Source organism: Sparus aurata, chromosome 9, assembly GCF_900880675.1.
Source record: "Sparus aurata chromosome 9, fSpaAur1.1, whole genome shotgun sequence".
NCBI classification, from domain to species: Eukaryota; Metazoa; Chordata; class Actinopteri; order Spariformes; family Sparidae; genus Sparus; species Sparus aurata.
This window is the reverse complement of record NC_044195.1, coordinates 31504980-31512316: the sequence shown is the minus strand read 5'-3', so window position 1 is coordinate 31512316 and position 7337 is coordinate 31504980.

Below are 7337 nucleotides of genomic sequence, written 5' to 3'. Positions count from 1 at the left end.
TCCAGCTCAACCACTGAGTAAATCCCACAAGCATCAGTCTAGTACAACCAACATCACATGATTTGTCTTCAACAAGGTTAATCAAGTTGAACCAACTTAATTTTAATTTAAAAGTTTTGGTGTTATTTAGTAGTCAAATAAGTCAATTTAAGTTATTCCTACTCATTTATTTTGCTTTGATTATAGTCAGAAATGTATGTGCAAATTCTTACCTTTATCTGTGCATTATACCTTAATTCACCTATAAGTCAAAATAAATTACACAAAAAAATTACATTTTTAAGATGAAACTGTTTAATAAAAAACAGCATAAACAAATGTCTGTAAATGATTGTCAGCATCTCTGCAGAAAATAAAACATGCCCACTTCTAATAATAAGACAAAAAAGTAAAACACACCCATATGAATGTTAACAAAAAGTGCATACTGAAGCTTGAAATAAACACTTTAAGTTTAACATATGCAGGCTTTTAACAGGAAGTTGCCCTTAAAGATGATTTTAAAAAGACATATTCTGATTATTGCTGTTGGTTTTTCAGGACTGCTCCCCTAAACAGAATCCAGAGCCGAATATCAGAGCAGAAAAATATTGATTGTATCTTCATTTACATCGTGCTTTGTGCACATTGCCATGCTTCTGTTTAGTGTTTGCCATTTAATTTAGTAAAGGGAGACTAACTGTTCAACATCTAAACAGCACACAATACAGTCAAAAAGCACAAATCACAAAAAGCGACCTCAAAATGTAAAACCACTTCTGTACAGTCTGAAATACACTGAGCATTTTCACATTAAACTGTTGAATTACGCTGCATCATTTTTCAACTTGGTGTACCTCATTAACTGCCAGCTAAATAGAGTGCAACTGCTTTGTGTTGCTCAACAAAACTTTACAAAAAAAAAGCTTATTTTTGAGAAACATTACCTTCCGGCTCGAGGAATATCTTATAAAGGTTCTTTTGGGTAGCTGAAGGTTGAGACTTGATGAGCCTCATTAGCAAGGCAGGTGCTCTGGGTATATAAAGATCCATGTATTTCTTTGCTTACATTAGGGTCATTATCATTATAATTATCATAATGCACACTGACAAACATATTTACAGAAAACAGTAAAAACAAGGGTAACACCTCAAGAATCACTGAAGGGTTTTAAACCCCTGACGTAATCCTGACACAATACAGTGTGAAAACAGCTCTAAAGAAAACATTTTTCAGAATATGTTTGCCAACCATCACAGTATTCAGACTGAGTCTTTTCAGTCTGAATACTGTGATGGTTGGCAAACATAATCTGAAATCTCCTAATAGCAGCTGTAAACACTTTTAGAGGGGTGTGGTCGGGATGCACTATCTTGCAGCTAAGTACTCTCTTCGCTACAGTAGCCCTAAGTGGCCATGCATTCATACATTTTATTTCCTCCGTTTTCCGTGATAACGAGTTTATTTCCTCCATTTTCCTGAGATAACGATATAATCAATTCGAGATATACTTTCAATCAAGGCCTGACACAGGCTGACATAGCATTATGCCTTGCTATTATAGATAATATTCACATTAATGTGCGTAATCTAAGAAGACGGTTAGCAAGGCTTCAGCTATATCAGTGGCGCAATTTAAGTGGGCCTGATGCTGTTGTAGCATCCCCGCTGAAAGATAGTCAGACTCTCTAACTGATGGTCCAAAGTGTTTATTACAGGAACCTTGTGCACTCGAACACACCTTCGGATACACCGTAAGAGTGTGAACCCTTTATCAGCCAGGTGCACAGTAAATCATTTCATCACGTTCAGCAAAAATCATGCAGGCACACTTCAAACACGCACACACACGATTCACAGGAACACAGATGTTCTCGGTTCACAGCAAGATGCTTTCAAAATAAAAGTCCCGCATTTAGTGTCTAATATAATTAATGAAATAACTAAATGAAAACAAGATGTTCTTACAATTATCACATCAAAGGTAATTTACAGTCGTTACACTAACTGACTGACTCATCTCATCTCATTTCTCATCGAGAAAATTATCTCGTTATCTCAGGAAAACGGAGGAAATTAACTCGTTATCACGGGAAAACAGAGGAAATAAAATGTATGAATGCATGGCCGTTTAGGGCCTCTGTAGATTTAATATACTACACTATCGTTTTGTTTTCTCAAATTAATTATATCGTTATCACGGGAAAACAAAGTTTTGTTATCACTCGATCTCTAGAAAATTATTCCGTTATCTCGGGAAAACTGAGAAAATTAACTCGTTATCACAGGAAAATGGAGGAAATAAAATATATGAATGCATGGCCGTTTAGGGCTTCCGTAATTTGCTGCTAATAGCAGCTGTAAACACTTTTACAGGGGTGTGGTTGCGATGCAATCTCTTGCAGCTGAGTACCCTCTTTGCTGCTAATAGCAGCTGTGAACATCCCCTGTTGGACACCAAGGACAGAGGACCCAGCCAAATAGCCAGACAGCCAGGAGACCACCGCCGCTGAAGGAGAGCACCCACACCTGAAGCGCAGCAACCTGTGTCTGTTCCACGCCTAGGTGAACAACAGGATGTTATTTCCCAGGAGTGTTGTTTTGAGTGCTGAGCGGTAGACACAGAGAAGGCAGGCTGCGGGGCCAGGTGGAGGAGGAAAAGAGTAGAGTAGGTGAGTTGGTGTGTCGGATGAGAACAGGTGGCTGTATGTTTCTGCGTCGTACAGGCAGACTGTGAGAACCGTGGGAACGGAGTGTGGACTGCAAGCGAAGAAGAGGGTGACTTCCATCACCGGCCGGAGTTGAGGGGAAGCACCGTGGGCTTGTAGAGGGGTGTGGTCGCGATGCACCCCTCTTGCGGCTAAGTACCCTCTTTGCCTATTTTAACAGACCAGTTGGATTTTTAACCAGGATTTTAGACCCTGGGGATTCTCCTTTTGACACTGAATGACTCTAGTTCTTGACTGGTTTTATTCCTACCTCACAGATCGTCACTTTCTAGTAAGTATGGATACATGTTCCTCAGGAACGCATGAACTTAAGTATGGGGGGCCCCAAGGATCAATTTTAGGTCCAATACTTTTTAATTTATATATGCTTCCCCTTGGGGAAGTCATCAGAAGGCATGGCATCAATTTTCACAGCTACGCTGATGATACACAGCTTTACATCACCGTGTCTCCTGATGACACAGGGCCTATTGATGCCCTTTTAAACTGTATTTTAGATATAAAGTCATGGATGGTAGAGAACTTCCTACAGCTCAACCAGGACAAAACTGAGGTTTTAATTATTGGTCCTGAAGGCAAGAGAGAGAGAAACTTTTACCAAAACTAAATGCTTTTAAATATTCACAGTGCGTAAAAAACCTGGTGCGTTCTTTTCGACTCCAAGCTCGTTCCTTACGTTACATTGCTAGTCACGCGCCTCACACACAAGTCGATAATGGAACAGTGATTGGTTGGGGTTTGGCACGAGGTATCTTTCACTTGGTTAGTCGGTTGGTCAGTCGCCACCCGCAAGGGGAGATGGGATAACAATGGCAGAGTCAACAACACGAGCAGAACATGCTGCTACATGTGACTTGCCTGAAGTCCCCCCCGCTGCGTAAAGCCACTTTTGACGGTTGATGATACAAACATTACTTTGAATTTGTTGAACGTAAGGAAAACAACTTGACTGTAAGGTGCACACTTTGCCCCTGTTGGAAACTTCTCCCCACCGCTGCTAACACTACCTCAAACTTAACGAAGCATCCGGAAGCACCTACAGAGACAGCACGCACACACACAAAGCTTGTTGCTAAGGAACCGTGGAACAACATGAATGTAATGAGTAATGTAACGAGTAATGTAACTAATTACTTTCTTCAGGGAGTAATCATGTAATGTAAGGCATTAGTATTTTTGACAGTAATGTGTAATGTGTAATATATTACTTTTTTGAGTAACGAGCCCCAACACTGCTCATTTATGCTGTCCTGTCATTTTTCTTTGTCCTTTAATTTTCTCTTAAAGGTTTTATTATTCATTTACTTATTTATTTATTCATTTATTTATTTTTAATGCTGCTTTTACGGGTTTAGTGCTTAAAAGTTATGTTTTGCTCTTAGTAATTTATATTAACATTAATTTATGTTGTTTTAGGAGGTTTTTCGTTTATTTTAGCACTTATTTTATTTATTGTCTCTTAGTTTCCAGCTCCAGTGTTCTCCTCATGGGGGCCCTCCACTCCAGGAGCTCTGTCTGACCTGCCTGCGGGGGTACCGTCCTGGGGGTTGTCCGGGCCTCGATAGTTGGGGAGTCCTGCCCCAGGTCTTTATGGCCGTGGTATGGGCCCCTATCTGTCTGGGTTGGGGTGGTCTCTGTGGTGGCGTCCCCTGTAGTCGTGGGCTTGGACGGCTCTCGGTGGGGATGGCTCCCATAGGATAGTGTTTCCCCACTTGGTCTATCAGTGCTCAGCCATACTCCATTTTATCTAGTGGGGGGGTGGGGTGTACGTATCGGTGTAGTATACTGTGTGCTCAAGGGTGTGTGTATGTGTGTATGTGTGTGTGTGTGTTACATGAATGAGGGTGTGGGGAGTGGGGATGTTAAGGGGGTTTGTTTCATGTTCTTTTCTTTTAATGTAAAGCACTCTGGGCTGCATTTTTACATGTATGAAAGTTGCTTTATAAGTAAATTTGATTTGATTTTGATTTGATTTAGTTTGACTATTTATCCCGGCTGATTCTCTGCCCCCTCTCGTCTGCCACTGGTCCGAGAGCGGGGCTATCCAGAGACTGTGGGATCCCCAGGAGAGACTTTGGGCTGGGTTTATCTATTTTAATTATAATAAATGTTGTGTACACTGTCGATTTGACTTGTGGTTTTTAACTCTGCTCAACCCTGATTTTAATTAAAGGTATAGTTCAGGTTTTTTGAAGTTGGGTCATATATAGTGCGTATCTATACTCTCTATCTATTCCTAGTCGATCTGATACGGAGGTTCTACCGTTGAGAAAATGTAGTGCCAAAAGAAAGGCCGGTCTGACGGCAATGCGAAGCGCTGTGAATTTTCTCTATACAACTTACACTTGAATTGTTATAGATTTTTTTACGTGAGCCTTGTTTTAGGTGGTTAATTTCGCTTTTTCTCTGGACCCCATTCACTGCAGTACAAAGCTGAGCGTCTGGGCTGGAGCAGCTCTCTACTTCTCCAAACTGAGGCTGCGCTGATCGGAGATTACGGTAGGGAACAGATCGACTATAGGTATGTGCTTTATATGACCCCACTTCAAAAAACCTGAACTTTATTAGGAGTCCCAGGCTCTCAAACCTAGGTGGCGTTGTCGGCTTTGTTTCCAATTAATATCATCCAATTACTTCTTTTTAATGTATCATTTTAACTTTAGATTCTTTCAGCTTCTCCACATACACAACCTGATGTGATGACTGTAAAACATCCCTGTACTGCTGTTATTCTTTTGGGGAGATCTCATCAATCTTTTGTGGTCCTCATTCTGATTTAAGTGCTTTAAAACTGGGATCTGCCGATAGCTTTTCATAGGAAACATACAGATTTGACAGGTTTCCTTTTGAGCAATGAGCAATAAATGAGCAAACGGAAAATGTTAATTTAAGAAGGGTAGGCAAAATAAGCTGATGCTTCAGCCTACACCTTTTCGGTCAAAACTTATTGCTTGTTGTGTTTTTGTTTTGATTTGTTTTTGTTATTGATTTATTTTGTTTTTGTTTTGTTTTGTTTTGTTATGTTTTGTTTTGTATTTATACTTTTATATTTGTCTATTGTATTTGTTTTTTTGTTTTTTTTCTTACAAGACCGAAATAAACACACTAAACTAAACTACGTCTGGATTGGTCAGATAACAATTCAAGATTTCAGTAGTTTCTTCGACATAAGACACACTCAGTATGTCTGTGTGTATGTTTGTGCGTGTGTTTATGTTTCCTATGTGGCAGCAGCAAACATGTTGTCAGTTGAACATTTGATGTATTTTCTGAACATTTTATTCTCTCTTCAGATTCTCAAAACCAGCCGTTGTTTTCCAGTTGAACGAGTCTGATTTTTCCAGCAGAGTGACATCATGGCGACTGCAGACACAGGTGAGATCTGTTTATTCTATAATTATTTCTTACTAGACAAAAAGTTATTTGGTGTCCAGAGCTCCATGAAGAGCTTCTAGCAGATCACCAGCAGAGGGTGACAATCATAGGTGAAGGTTTTTCAGACTGTTCCTTGGCCCATGTAGTGATATCCAGCTGAGACATTCAATAATGATACTATCTTCTGTTACCACTGAACCTGTTCAACTTACACAATAAACACATATTCACAAAAAATATAGTTGATAAGGTCTAACATTGAATATATGATCTTTGTACTGTCTTCAATTGAATATATGTCAAAAAGAATAGCAAATAAGATCATTCACTTGTATTAATGTTGTACATAGCTTCCCATTGTTTAAGGAACCGGGGTTGTATTTATCTAATAACAACAGTAAGGACAGTAAGAAATCACAACCCCACAAAAATATATGACCGACAAAACTCACACACAAGACTTGAACCCAAGCACACAACTCAATGACAGTCTTCAGAGTGTATTTGCCAAAACAGGTACAGTCCACAGGAAAAACAAGAAAGGAGATCAGGCAAACAAATCACAACGGCGAGGCAAAAACAGGGTCGAAAATACGAGTAGAATGCAGAATGCATGCTTGCTACTAAAGACACAAAGACGAACTGGTGACAAGACAGGAGAGCATGCAGACTATTCTGGTGCTAAGACGCCAACTTCCCACGTAGCCAGTGTGGCATGTTAGTGATTTAACCAACCCAACAGCTTTTTCCATTAAGTTGATTTAAAGTTGGAAAATATATCTTTCTACACGTCTGATATTCACATGATTTTTACACCAAGTGAAATACATCAAACCCAAGACTTGTGTTGTTTATGTTTATGTAACATTCCATCGTCAAATGAAAAGATTCTCAGAGGACTGTGGCAGTCACACGTTATGTACCTACACACCAAGCAACATGGCCCTAAAACAGTGCCCTGGTATATTCAGGCTTTATCGTGATGTACAATATATGTCTCAATATTTTCAAATCTTTTGAAAAGCAATTCATAAATTGTCAAGCTGGGGTAGACTAAAAGGTGAACCCAAAAGCAGACACACAGGAGGCAACATAGGGTAGAACAAAAAGAGAGCTTTATTTTCCCAAAGCTGGGCGACAAAAAACAACAGAAAAACCAAAACGGAGTCACCACGACTAAAACAGCAACTAGGGCCAAAACAAAGTACCACGACAAAGGCAACCACTGCATCGCGCACACTCTCTGAGCCTAA